Source organism: Mesoplodon mirus (assembly GCF_964341445.2).
Source record: "Mesoplodon mirus genome assembly, chromosome: 18".
Taxonomy (NCBI): domain Eukaryota; kingdom Metazoa; phylum Chordata; class Mammalia; order Artiodactyla; family Ziphiidae; genus Mesoplodon; species Mesoplodon mirus.
This window is the reverse complement of record NC_138994.1, coordinates 15,460,367-15,474,707: the sequence shown is the minus strand read 5'-3', so window position 1 is coordinate 15,474,707 and position 14,341 is coordinate 15,460,367.

Genomic DNA, 14,341 nt, shown 5'->3' with positions numbered 1-14,341 from the left:
CCTCCAGGGAGGCGGCTCTGGCACAGCCGTGGTTTCATCCCTGGGCTGGGAAGCCTTTTCAGACCTTGCTTCCCATGGACTCTCAGATGACACTGCCTCTCCTCCCTGTGGCCGCGTTTTGCCTCCCTGTGACTCAGAAGGGACTCCAGTCCTGCAAGGGAGGGCACATCCCTCCTTCCGGTAGCGAGGGAGGGCCAGGGAGCCGCTCCTGCACAGTCTGTGCTCCAGAAGTCCACACCCCGGAACTGTGCTTTTCTCCTCCGGTTCCCCACCTGTCTGCCTCTCAGCTCTCCCCGAGCTGGGCTCTTCCCAGAGCCCCCTGTAGGCTTCATTTACACGGAAAACAAAGGACTATGAGAGACACTAGGCAGTGGCTCTCTTTGGGGCACTGCTCTGCATTTTCTCGTGCCCAGGCCATTTCCTTCTGGCCCTGGGCACGCAGTCATGTGCTTCCTCGCATAGGCGGGTTAGGGAGGTGGGCCAGCGAGCAGAGATGGGACCAGTGCTTCTCCATCCTTGGCTTTCTCCCGGAAGCAGCCACAGCTGGCATTCTGGGGACCAGGGGCTGGCCAGGAGCGAGGGGCGGGACAGCTGGGGGACTGGCTGCCCAGCTCAGCAGGGGATAGTTGGGGCTGGGTTTTCGTGGTTTCAGGTTCGCCTCCCTGCAAGCCAGAGGCAGGAGGCTCAGGTTTCCAGCCCCGCCATCCTGCTCTTCCTTTGGTGTTGGGAGTGACGGCCCATGGCCATGATGTCATCGCCTAATCCAAACAGAAGGGGGGCTGGTTTGGCGGCGCTGGCTGGCTTCCCATGCTGAGTGCAGCAGTAAATTTCATTTCAAGGCTATGATTAGGACGATGCCCAAGAATTTCCTCTCTCTCTCCTTCCTCTCCCCAATCCTATTTTTCTTTCTGTGCTCCTGCCTTGCCTTCTCTCCCCCTTGCCCACCCCCCGCCCCGCCCCGGTCTCTCTTCTCTAGGGATGCCTCAGGTTCTCGGCGAGGTCAGCCTGTGGTCAGCATCACCAAGCTCCTTCCATCCCCAGTCCGGTTTCTTGTCACCTTCAGATTCCAACCTGTCTCCCTCCCTCCCTCTGTGACGAGCTTCGGAGCAAACGGATGAGGTCCCAGCCCCTGGAGGTCATCCACTGGAGTCCGGGGTGAGGGCGAAGGGACAGAATGCCTAAAGGCCCTCGTTCAACCTTGAGCTGAGCTGCCAGACAAGGGGGAGAGCAGGGCGTGGGTGGCTCTGATCCCCAACAAAGAGATCAGAAGGCAACGAACAGAGCCAGGAGGAAGGCAAGGAGAGGCCCGGCTCCCTGAAAAGTGATTCATCAGGTCCTCACCGCCATTTCCAGCTGCTCTCTGGAGTTGTGGGCCTGGCTCGTTGCCTCTCGGTTTTTGGCAGCCCAACTCCACAGGCGAGAGGGGCCAAAAGGCAGTGGCTCGCCCTCTGGGACCCCATGTCCCCGGGCCTGCCCAGCCCCTGATAGAAGTGGGATCACGTGTGCAGTCCTGCCCCAAATCCCACTGCTTCTCTCCTCATCCTGCACAGCCCCAGTTCCGCCCAGGCATTCCCTGGCCTGGGAACAAGGCCAACACCTAGTCACTGCTGGAGGTGACTTGCATCCTCCAGCACAGCCTCCCCTGACAGGTGTCATCTGACCACAGAGCCCGGTCGCCTGGATGCCCACAGGGAAGGCAACAGGGGCTGGGTGGGCTGCGTCTCTCAGCACCCAGGCAGGCTGAGCTTCCTGAAGACACAGAGGGTGCCCTGGGTCCCCCTCGGCGCTCCCCATCGAGTTGGACTGTGGTCTGACTCCTCAGGCCAGGAAGACAGGTGTCCCAGGTGTGGCCTCCTGGCTGGCGAGTAGCCCCCTGTCCCCCCCACCCCAGCCCGCCACCAGGCACATGGCTCTCCAGCGCTCCTTCCCCGCCGAGCCTGGACGTGGCCTCAGAGCCTTCCACGCCATGACCCAGGAGCCAGCTCAGACAGCCAAAGGGGGGTCGTGATTGATTTCCATCCCAGGGAGATGCCCGGCTGGGGTCGTGTGGGGAGCAGGCCACCCTAGGGAGGGGTAGAGATGGAAACTGCCCTTCTGTGTCCCGTTTACCTGGAATTCTCAGACCACTTGCGTTTTCTCACACGGGTTACTTGTCTTCATGTCTGCCTTCCCCAAGACTTCCAACTTCTTAAGGTTATAGCTCACTTGTTTACTCATTCATTCATTAATTCATTCATTCGACAAGTTTGTATTGGGCCCCAGCTGTGTGTCAGGCAGGTGCAGGTGTCGGGGATGTGGATGGAACAAAAACAGCCCCTTTCGTGCTACAGCATGATCCAACTTTTAGTAGAAATACAGACAGAGATGATGGCAAAGTGTGTTAGGGCCCAGACGAGGAGCAAGGGCACCAGCGAGGTCCGGAGGGCCTGGGATAGAGACCTGGAGGTTGGTCAGAATGATTCAGATAAGGTGGGAGCACTGTTCTAGGCAGAAGGACCCAGAGGTAGGAGGACGCAGGAGCTGCAGGAGGGTCCTGTCAGCTGAGCGCAGAGCTGGGGGGGGGCAGGGCGGATCTGGACGACGTGAGGGGTGGGAGTCGGAGACAGGCAGCAGCTGTCCGTGGTGACTCACTGCTGAGCAGAATGATTGGAAACACATGTCCCACCGAGAGGCGCATTCATTACTCACAGCCGAGGGTTCTTGGACAACATGGGAGTCAAGAGGGAGACTGGTGGGGAAGGAGAGTGGTCGGCGGGGCCAGGGAGGGGCTCCGGGCTCCCTCATGGTCGGTGCCCCCTGTCTGCACCTTGACATCCTTTGCCGAACGCTCCTCAACTCTGGCTGAGTTCCTACTCGATACGTTAAAAACAACCTTTTTATTATGAGAACTTCCAGACATATTCACAAGGAGAGAGAACAGTGTAATGTTCACCCATGTCCCAATGCCCGGCTTCGAAAATGATCAACTCATCCAATCTTCTTTCATCAACACGTGCCCCAGTGGACGACTTGGAAGCAAATCCCAGACATTGTATGTAGTTCCTCTGTAAACATTGGAAGAACATTTTTGTTGAAGGTCTACTTTCTCTTTTTCTGGGTAGAGAAGCACACTAACTTCATTTTATGAGGGTTTCTCACAAGATTTTTTCTTCTCTTTGGGCTAAACCTGCTCCCCATAATCAGATAAACCAGTGTTTATCCTCCATCACCAGCTGTGTGACTCGTGCCCCATGGCTTAACCTCTCCTGTCTCTGCTTCCCCAATTGGAAAATGGGATCCCGCTGGTAGTACCCTCTTCAGGAGCTCGCAGGAAGGCATCCAGCACATGGCAGGTCTCGGATGATATTGGTGATGAAGGCTCCAAGAAACAAAGCAGATCCCACAGCCAGGAGGCTGTTGGGGCCAGGATTCAAACCCTAATCTGCCAGACTCCAAAACCTGTTACTTTTTCATACCTTAGGCATGGTCAGCATGCCCAATCAGCATGCTTTTTAGGATCCACTGAACCAAGGTTGCCAGTGACTTTTGGTCATGATCTGGAAGGTCCCTCTGCCCTGAAACTCCTTCCCCTTGGAACAGGGTTAGGGGAGATGTCCAGTAGCTGGGAAGCAGTTTCTTTAAGAACTCAAGGCCCTTGGGAATGAGCAGCAAATGGGGCCTCCCAGCCAATGGGAGGGGAGAGGGATGAGAAGAGGGCGTCTCCCTCCACCTGGAGGTAGGCTCAGATCTTCCCACCTGGGAACAGGTACTCTCAATGTAACCCTGAACCTATGGGTTGTAAGGAATAAATACCCAGATGAGACAGGTTGGCTAAAGTGGGCTTTCTTCAAAGGATGTAGCCTCTGAACGTCTGGAATCTGGAGAACCCTCAGGCCTACTTTATCGCTCTTGTGCTTCTCACTCCTCCGAATGGCTCATCTCAACTACTTGCCTGTCTCTCTGTCTCCTTTCTCTCCTTGGATTTCTCTGCGTTTTCACAGCCCAGCCTGGCTGCCTTTTTATCCAGAGCATTCTTATGAGCGCAGATCCAATGGGCCAGCCGGGGTCAGGTGACTACCCACTCCTGGCTCAATGGCTATGGCCACTGGTACCAACTGGGTAGTCAGAGCCTGGGGTCTGCAGGACAGGCTGGCCCCGGAGGGGAATGGGAAGGGACACCTCTCTGGAGTGAGGGCAGGGCCCCCAAAGAGAGACACTCGGGTGGGCAGACAGTTGGGCCCTTGACTGCCCACCCATGAGACAGTCATACCCTTTGAACCCTTTGGCATTTGGAGAAGGCAGTCAGGGTCTGGGCCCAGGATGATGGCTCTGTGCCATCAGCTTGGGAGAGGTTGGCTCCAGCAGAAGAATCCTGTGGGGCTGCACCTCCCAGGCCTTGTTATTGCTCACACCTTGATGGGGCAAAGAGCCCTATTCAAGGCTATGAGGTCAGAACCCTGGCCTTGTCTTTGACCGTGTCTCCTGGCAGCAGTGGAGGACAGCAGCCGCTCCAGGCTCGGACGTCGCCTGGAAGGCATGTCTGGGGCTGATACTCTCTAACTGACTGCCAGAGAAAATATTTTTTGTAGGTTCCTTGTGAGCTGAGAATGGAAACGCAACACCCAGCAGGATGAGTGGGGGAGGGAGGCCTGCCTTTCTCTGAGAATCAGGAAGACACCTGGGGATGGCATTACCCAGGCACAGCTGGGATGGCAGGTCCTTGGTGGCCATTAGGGGCCCAGGTGAGCAGAGTGGCCAAGGGTGGGGAAGGCCCAGGACCAGGGCAGATGATGGGGTTGTTAGAAAAGTGTGTGCTCTAAAAAGGCAAATGAGATGAGTCAGGCTGAACCGAAGGGCTCTAGCTTAAAATAAACAAACAGAAAAACAAACAAAAAAACCTTCTAAAAAGTACAGAATTCAGCCTGAGTTTTGAAAGTTCAAATAAACAAAGAAAAAATATATAATCAATACTCATACAGAGAGAACCAATGTTAGTATTTTGGCATCTATTACCCATTTTTTACTTGCAGGTATATATGAACACTTACGTAGCAAGTAATATTGTATGTTCTACTTTGTAGCTGCCTTATTTTAAACCCAGGAAGGTATCATGAACATCTTTCCATGTGATTAAATATTTTCCTGCAATACTATTTTAAACATCTGCATGGCATTCTGATGTAGGCTTTGCCCAGAAGGCAGGATGAAGTTGCCAATGGCAATGCCAGGCTTGATGGTCCCTATAGCTCCCAGTCCCAAAGAGTAAGCAGGTGTCCTCAGCCGTTACTATGGCAAAATACTTGAGGAAGGCTCTGATTGGCCAGGCTTGGATCCTAGGCCCATCCTTGAGCCAATCACTGTGGCCAGCGGGATTGAGGGCTCTGATTGGTTAGGCCTGAGGCTCATGCCCATCTTGTAGCCAGGAGGAGGCTGAGGGGAGGGATGCTGAACAGACAAAAAGCATAGATCCCCCACAGACTGCAAGCCAACAGGAGCTCCACAGATATGCGTGGAAGGACTGTCCAACAAGGTACTGGGTCTAAGACTAAAGAACTGTGTGACATGGTCCTTACCCTGAAGAGGCTTACAATTTGAGGGAGACCCCAAAATACGCAAAACCAATTAAAGAAAGGTTAAATGCCAAAAATGAGATAAACACAACAGGAGGATTTTGTGGCAGGACAGACTTGGGTTCAAGTCCCATTTCCACCATGATGTTGGCCAATCTCTTTACTCCTCTGGGCTCGAGCTTTCTCATCCATAAAGTGGAAATAATACCACATTCTTCGGGGTATGGTGTGAATTCAGTCTGTTGACATAAGAAGAGCCTAATTTGGAGTCTGGCATATAGTAGGTGCTTGGTAGAGGGTAATTAATATTAGTAGTGGCAGGATTTGTGCAGAGGAGGGGGAGATTACAATGCACAGACCAGGTGCTTGGAAAAAGTTTAAAGGTGAATGGTGGATTCATCAGAGCAAAAGGTGGAAACCACTCAAATGTCCATCGAGTGATGACTGAATAAACAAAATATGCTGCCTCTGGGCAATGGACTAGGATTTTGGCATCAGAAAGAATGAAGCGCTAACACATGCTACATCAGAACTTCAAAAACATGCTCACTGAAAGAAACCAGACACAAAAGGCCACATATTATATGATTCCATTTATATGAAATGTTCAGAATAGGCTTAGGGCTGAGGGAGGGGCAAAAGGGAGATAGTTTCTTTTTGAAGTGATAAAAATATTTTAAAATTAACTGTGGGGATGGCTGCATAACTATAAATGTGCCAAAAACTATAGAATTGTACACTTTAAATGGATGAATTGTATGATATGTGAATTATATCTCAATGTAACTTTTTTTTTTTCCCAAAGACATGTGAATGGTGGAAGTTGGGTCTTAAAGGTTGGGTCAAGTTTGGATAGTCAAGACAGAGAAGCTTTCCCCGGGGAACAGGTGGGGGGGGGGCATAGAGGGGAGCCAGTCTGGGCTTGTGGGCACAGACCTGGCGAGGATAGGCTGGTGGGGGAAGGGAGCACCTGAGGAGAAGCTGGCAGGGAGGGCGAGGCAGGGGCTGAGGACATGGTTCAATGAGAACCACTGAAACAAAGTCCCCCTAAAACCGAGTTTCTCTGCCAAGTTTGTGATTAGCCTCTCTATTCAAAACGTGATTCCTAGGGACTTCCCTGGCAGTGCAGTGGTTAGGACTCTGCGCTTCCACTGCAGGGGGCATGGGTTCGATCCCTGGTCAGGGAACTAAGATCCTACGTGCTGCACAGTGTGGCCAAAAAAACCAAAACAAAATGAAAAAACAAAAAAAAACGTGATTCCCTTTCTTGTCCAACACCTGTTCCCCTCAAGACTGAGAGGTATCAGAGAAAAGGGGGACTGAAACAGCATGCTAGCCCCTGTGTCCCTGTCCATTGAAGTAAAAGGCTTTTGCTTTAGTCTCCCAGGCCTCCCCTGAGTCTCAGAAGGGCTGGCTCCAGAGTTAATGATTTGGAAATGTGAAGATGTAGAAACAAAGAATATTTGTTGGTCAGGAAAACTGGTAACAATTTAGACTATAAACCAGACGCATAGCAAGGTCACCGAACTCCCAGTTCCCTGAAATATATAGATAAATAAATGTTTGACACTCAGTCCTAAGTGTTTTTTATGGGATGCAGACCCACTCCAATGAAAACTGCTGACGCAAGCATGTAGACCCCACACCGGTTGAAACCAGAAGGCTGGTGATACTCAAAACTTCACCTTGATGCCAACCAATCGAGAATTGTACGCAAGCTGATCAGGCACCCTGCCGCCCCCTCCCTCACAGGACCTGTAAAACCTTTGTCTCCCAACCGGCAACATGGAGACGGTCTTAGGACAGCAGTCTTTCTAGGTTGCTGGCCTCCTGAATAAAGCAAATTTTCCTTTTCCACCAACACTTGTCTCCTAGGTATTGGCCTTTTGAGTGGCAGGCAGCCGAACTTGTGTTTGGCACCGGCCTTGTCTGGTTACACCAGCACCGAGGCCCCTCCCAAGAGGAGCCTAGGCACGGGGCTTCAGCTTCTCCTTCAGGCCTGAGAGGGCTGAGACAAACAGGAAATGCTCCCGGAGCTCAGCCGGGGGACACAGGGAACAGGATGGGAAGATGAGGCAAAGGCTCAAACTTTGTGCTCCCAGGAAAAGAGCTTTAGTGGTACAGCCATCTCTGCTTGCTTGGACTCTGTCCTCTGCCAAAGAATGGCCTCTCCCCTCCTCAGTGCCCTGCACGTTCTCCATCCAGCTATCACCCTGCTCGTCTCTAAGCCAGGCCCCACGAGAACCAAGCTCATCCATCATGATCTAACCAGTAAGGCATGGGACTCCCCATGGCATCACCATCAGCTTCTCTGTTGCCCTCCTCTCTCTTGGGCAGGACAACCTCCAACCTATGAGTATTTGCTGCCACCCGGCACCCACCGTAGCCCCTGGAACCATGGGGTCTGCTGGCTTGGCTCCTGGTCTGGGGACCCAGGTGGTCTGAGTGGGGGTCGTGTGTGAGGGAGAGAAAAGAGGGAGGTGAGAACAGCTTCTCTTTCTTGGGCTGGCAAAAGCAGAGCTTTGCTGGCAAAAGAACAAGAGGAATCAAAGCCATCGGAAGATGGGGTGGGAGAAAACACAGGTGTCAGACACAAGGACTGGGATGGAGTGACAATTTGAAGTGGGAGGGGAGGGGGAGGGGCCCTGGGGCTTGTTTCCTCTCATGGGGCATCTTGGCGGGTGCCATTCCTGTGACTCCTACCTCTGGCTTCAGCAGCTTGGAGGATGAGTGCCTGCCTCTGACCCGCCCTGAAAGAGAACATCATGGGTTCCCTGGCTGGAGAGGTACCGAAAGACATTTTTTGTTCCGGGACAACATACATACAGAGAAGTACACAAATCTTAAGTGTTGAGCTTGATACATCCCTGCAAAGTGAAGACAGTGAGTGACCACCATCCAGAATAGTGCAGAAGTGGACCACCGCCAGCACTGGAACACCACCTCCTGCTCAGTCCCCCATGTAGAGCTCGTTCCTGCCTGCTAGCACTGGGCACCCACTGTGCCAGGCTTCTCTTTTTAGGTCTGATCACCCCAAACCCATATCCCCATTTTTCAAAAACCTGTCCAGTCATTTTTGCAAAGATGATTTTATTCATACAGAAAATGCGGGGACTTCCCTGGCAGTCCAGTGATTAAGACTGCGGGCTTGCACTGCAGGGGGCATGGGTTCAATCCCCGGTGGGAAACTAAGATCCCACGTGCCATGTGGTGTGGCCAAAAAGAAAAGAAAAGAAAAGAAAGAAAATGCAGTCACTGCTTAGTTGGGTTAAGCTTTTAATTTCTTGCCGACAGTTTGTACTTATCTGTACGTGGGTGACCATCTCAGAGGAAAAGGTACCAGGTGACAGGAATCATGTCTGTAGAAATTGCTTGACACCTGGAGGAATATCCAGAATTTGGTCTAACAATCCTCTTCCCTTCTTGGGGGAAGCAGCCCAGAACAGAACTAAAGGATGGTTCTGCCATGGTTAGGATGTGAGAATCACAGTCGAACACCGTGAGAAAGAAAACCGCATCCGGCAATGATAGCTGCATGTGATCGGGCTGGTCGTGTTGGTGAGGACCCCTGGGACGCTGATTCAGGGCTCCGTGTTAAGTGAGATTTTTAAACCATTCTTCTTGTTTGCACCTGTTGAGTTGGAATTTTCTTTTATTTGCAGGGGAAAGCAAACCAAATAGAGACCCAATGTCAGAACAAGAGCCAGCTCCATCAGCTGAAGAGATCCCATTTTCTGAAAGGACTGATACATCTTCCTTATTTTGCTAATTTCCCACAGATGGGGAAGACGGGTGACCACCATTCTGGGATCAGCCTTAGGACTGGGCTCCAGCCAGCTGCTCTGAAGGAAGTGCTGTGGCCCCAGGGGTGGGCATGGGGAAAGACCTGCTGCCCACATACTGTGACAAGGGTGAGGGTGGGTCCAAGTCTGGGAGCTGAGTGGGGGCTGCAGAACAAGCTGGCTGGGTATGCTTTTCCCAGGAACGTTCTCGGAACACTCATATGTTTTTTTTTTTGAGGCTTTCTTTTATCGCGCTCAGCAAAGCTTTATATGCCAAAGCTCCTTGATGAGGCTGGATGAGTAGGAGAAAATTTAACTTGCGAAAAGTTAACCTTCAACAAAGAAAACAAGAAAGGTTGCGTGTCTTGGGCTGAAGGCTTTTACAGCAACGAGGCCAAGTTTTTTGTCATGAAATATGCGGATAGTGTAAAAGCATCCAGGCTCGCCTCGTTCCGGCCACACCCCTGTTTCCCATGAAGGTTCTCCTTGGTCTCTCTACTGCCACTCCGCCAAGGGCCACCTCCACAGCCCAGCTGCTCTGGTGACCAAGCACCTACCTGTTTTTCTCCTCACCTCTTTTGCCAAAGTCACATCGTGGGGAACTCAATTGCAATGTGGGTTCTGTGTTTGGGCTTTGAAAACAAGAGGCAGTGAAAGAACAGCACCAGATATGGAAGCAGAGAAGAGAAGGGGGTTTTGATATAAACAGCTGAAAATTCTGGAAGAATAGCTACACTTGTTCTCATTTATTTTCTCTCCAAGTGTGGTTCAAAAAATGGGGTGTCAGCAGCTGTGCTAGGCACTGGACATAGAGAAATGCTTGAGGCCTGGTCCCTTCTTCTAAGACACTTGTTGTCTAATCACATAGGCAGACATACAGACAATTCCTATAATGAAATAGGAAAAATATTACAATAGCCTCCTTCCTTGGTTAAGATACTCTCAATTATAAGTAACTATGCATCAAACCCATACAGTCTTAAACAGTAAAGTAGATTTACTGACTCACATAACTGAAGAGTCCCTATGGAGGGCAGATGTTGCTATAATATAAATATAATATAATAATATAAATATAAATCAAGGTTCACCCCTTCTCGGTGCCCCTGCTTCTTTCTCAAATTGGATCGCCTCATGGTCACAAAATGGCTGCCAGTGAAACCAGGCTATATACTTCCACATTCAAGTTGCTTTCTTCAGCCATGGACCAGAAGTCTTGAACTTTGCTATGGAGTGGTTAGCAGCGTAGACTTAGAGCCATACACACCTGACCTTTAACTCTGTCTCTGTCATCTTCTGGCCTTGTGGCCTTGGGCAAATGACAAACCCCAGTTTCTGTGAAGTGCAGAGAACAACAGCACCAGTCTCACTGGGTTGTGGTGAGAAGTAATGGAGTAAATGAGACCAAGCACTTAGCACAGCCCCCGACACGTAGTCAGTATTCCGTGAATGTGGTTACAGGGGGCACTGGTTGCATCCTGAGCTTCTTCCTTTCTCTGGGGGACCCACACCTCCCCCACGCAGCCCAGACACTCTGGGGAGAACCAAGTCTTCCCTGGCTCCAGGGGTGACACACAACCCATCCTCTGGCCCCGGGTATCAGTTTAGTGCTGGGCATGTGCCCCAGACTGGCTCAGTGAGAGTGGAGAAGATGTTTGCAGGGGGTTGTGGCTGATCATATTTCCAAGATGGTGACAACAGTAATTCCCATCCCACAAATTCCTCATGGATGCAGCCTTGACGCTCCTCCCATGAGTGGTAAGGACTATGGCTCATCCCCTTGGACCCAGGCAGGGCTTTGTGACCACTGCAACCAACAGAGTACAAAGGAAGTGATGCTGTGTGACTCCTGAGGCCAGGTCATAAGAATGCCATGCACTCCTGCCTTGTTCTCTTGGAGCCCAGGCACCATGCTGTTAGGAAGCCCAAGCAGCTCTGTATGAGGAGGAACCAAGTTCCCAGGCAGCATCAGCACCCGTTTGTCAGCCACGTGAGTGAGCCATCTCAAAATGGATTCTCCAAGCCCCAGTTTAGCTGCCCCAGCTGATGCCATGTGGAGAAAGGATGAACTGGTCTTGCTGAGCCCTGCCCAGATTGCAGGTTTATGAGAAAAATAAAAGATTTAGTCACTAAGTTTTGGGGTGGTTTGTTGTACAGAAATATGTAACCAGAACAGGAGTTCAGAAAAAGAGATTCACTCTGGCATTTAAAAGTTTGATGTAGAGCTGGAGGCACTGCAGCCATTTTGGCAACATGAAGGAAGCCGGTGTGAGGATCGCTACTGGCTGTAGCAGTGTGCTGCTACAGAGGATAGAGAGGAGAGGTGGACCTGAACCTGGTCCTCTGGACATGGCTGACCTGCTAGCTCAACCACCCATGAAACCCACACAGCTTCTGGACTTTCCAGTCAATGTGAACAGCCATATCCTCTCCAAAGTGTAAGCTTTTCTGAATTGGATTTGTCACTCGTAACCCAAAGCATCCGAACTAGGATATCAACTGTCACTAACAGGGGATCACCACCTGGGTTTAAGCCTAGAGAAATGTCCCGGTCAGGTTATCTTAGGGAGCAGTAATGATGGTGGCTCCTAGAGCCACCTGGACAGAGCTGGGAGGCAGTGAGACCACCCAGGATGCTGCGGCGCAGCTCCTGGGCAGGAGAAGGTGGGGCTCCAGGGGATGGGTCTGGAGAAGGACGTTGCTGAGGGACAGTTCACAGGTGCTGTGCTTGGTACTCTGAGTGATAGAAAGAGATACGAATCACCACTCGGACAGGCAATTGAACCATCAGCAGTGACTTGGAAAAGGCTGCACCGACCTTTCCCGCCCCCGCTCCCCTCCACTACCACGGGACTGAAACCTTCCTCTTCTGGCTGCAAGGCGGGGTTAGAGATCTCTGGAAGGATTCAGAAAAGGCCCCAAGGGAAGTGGAAACTTCCAGGCCCAGCGTCTTGGAGGCTCGTCCACTGCCCACCACGCTCGGACAAACCTCTGTCCCTGCTCAGCCCGCTGCCCGCCCTCCATGTGTTCTTGGCTGGTCCCCACCCAGCCTGACCTCAGCCCATCCCACCCTCCAGCCAGCTCCGTGGGCCTCCCCGCCCCCCCCCGGCCCCCCCCACACAGCTGGGAGTTGTTACTGCAAGCCCACAGATGTTTACTAAAGGCCTTGCTCTGCATATTCTCCCCTCTGGTAACACAGATTCTTAAAGAGACCCGGCTAGTTTCCATGCTCCCGGGCCTTGGCACTCCCTCCCTCTGGGTTCTTCCCAGGGGCGCCCTCTTGACCTTGTGTGGGGGGCAGGTGCCAGGGTTGGCACAGGTAGGGCCAGCAGGCCGGGTGACTCCCTCAGTGGTCAGCCCTGGGGCTGCAGTGGCCAGGCCACCCTGACTGTCTGGGGTGTTGGGGGGAGCCACCTACCCAGCCTCCTTTTCCTCCTTGGCTACAGGGCATTCACCCCCACCCCGAGGAAGCTCAGTACAAGTCCCTGAGACCCACTTCTCAGGGGACGCCATGCCAAGGTGCCCTCGGCCAGGCCTCACCCCCAGACCGAGGGAACAAACACAGGCGCTCCAGGGCTTGGGCAGCTCGCAGCCCAGAAACACCCCACTGTGCCAAAATGAAGAAAATCCTTCTTAAAAGAGCTGAAGCTTTTAAGCATTTTCAGAAATCCTCTGACCTTGTATGAGACCAGGCAGGCTGCCCGCGCACGTGTCCAACAGACCCCGCCAAGGTCAAAGGGAGCTGCCTGGCCCAGCGGGGTGGGAGGAGCTGGCCTGGCCTGCCGTGTGGTCAGTGGTGAGGCCTCCTTGCCATTCCCGAGGCCTGGGCCGCCAAGGGGGGCCGCTGCTGGGGCCTGCCCGGCTGCAGCGTGGGTTCCGTGCCAGCAGGGGCCAGCTCCCCTCTCCCCCTCCCTGAACCCCAGTCAATGCAAAGCCTTCAAACTACCGGAAAGCCTGAACCCCAAACCTGCAACACTGCCTATGGTCTGGAGGGAGTGGAGGAAAGCTTATGGCTGGGCTGGCCGCAGTCAGGGGTGGGTACCGGGGTCTCTAACTGGGGTCTTTAAAAGAGTCAAGGTTCCTGGAGGACCTGGCACAGTGCTGGACGTCCATGAACATCTGGTAATGGTGATAGAAGATGCATGAATGTCCCACATGGACTGAAGTTTTGTGTCCACACCTCCAAATCCTCATGTTGAAAACTAACCCTCACTATGACGGCGTTATGAGGGGATCAGGTCAGGAGGGTGGGGCCTCAGGAATGGGGTTGGTGTCCTTATAGAAGAGAACCCAGAGCGCCCCTTTACCCCTCCTGCCCTGTGAGGACACAGCAAAAAAGATGGCCATCTATGAACCAGGAAGAGGACTTCCACCTGACACCAAATCGGACTCCAGCCTCCAGGACAGTGAGGACTAAATTTGTTTTATAAGCCACTAGGTTATGGTGCTCTGTTATAGCAGCCCGAGCAGACTAACACACACCCTAACCCTCACAACACGAGAGACTGTGGCCCACGGGAGCCTTCAGATCCCCTGACGACAGCCCCTGCAGAGAGGAAGTGTATCAGCACCCACTTTACTGAGATCAAACTAAGGCTCAGAGAGGTGAAGCCTTCTGCCTAAGGTCACACAGCTGAGAGGAGTCAAGCCTGGAGAAGTGATGCTAAGGCTGTATTTCACCATCTTTTGCATTGCATCCACCTGGAACTCAGAGGTCACCTTGCTTCTCTGGTTATAGATGCACAGTGAGCAGCAGGTGTGGCCCAGGGTGGTGGCTACAGGGTAAATCCAGGGCAAACAGGGGCTTAGCTTTGGTTTAGGTGCTTTCAAATGGGCACCTCCTGGTGAATTGTATTTCATGGTGATGTCCTCTAAGATAAGAGGGTGGATGGGAGGGGGCGGCCAAAGGCCTCCCCTGAGGTGGACTTCTCATCGCAGGCTTGAGCATGGCTCCAGCGTCAGAGCAGGAGATGATAAAGCCACCAGCCCGAGAGATGGCGAAGGTCAAAA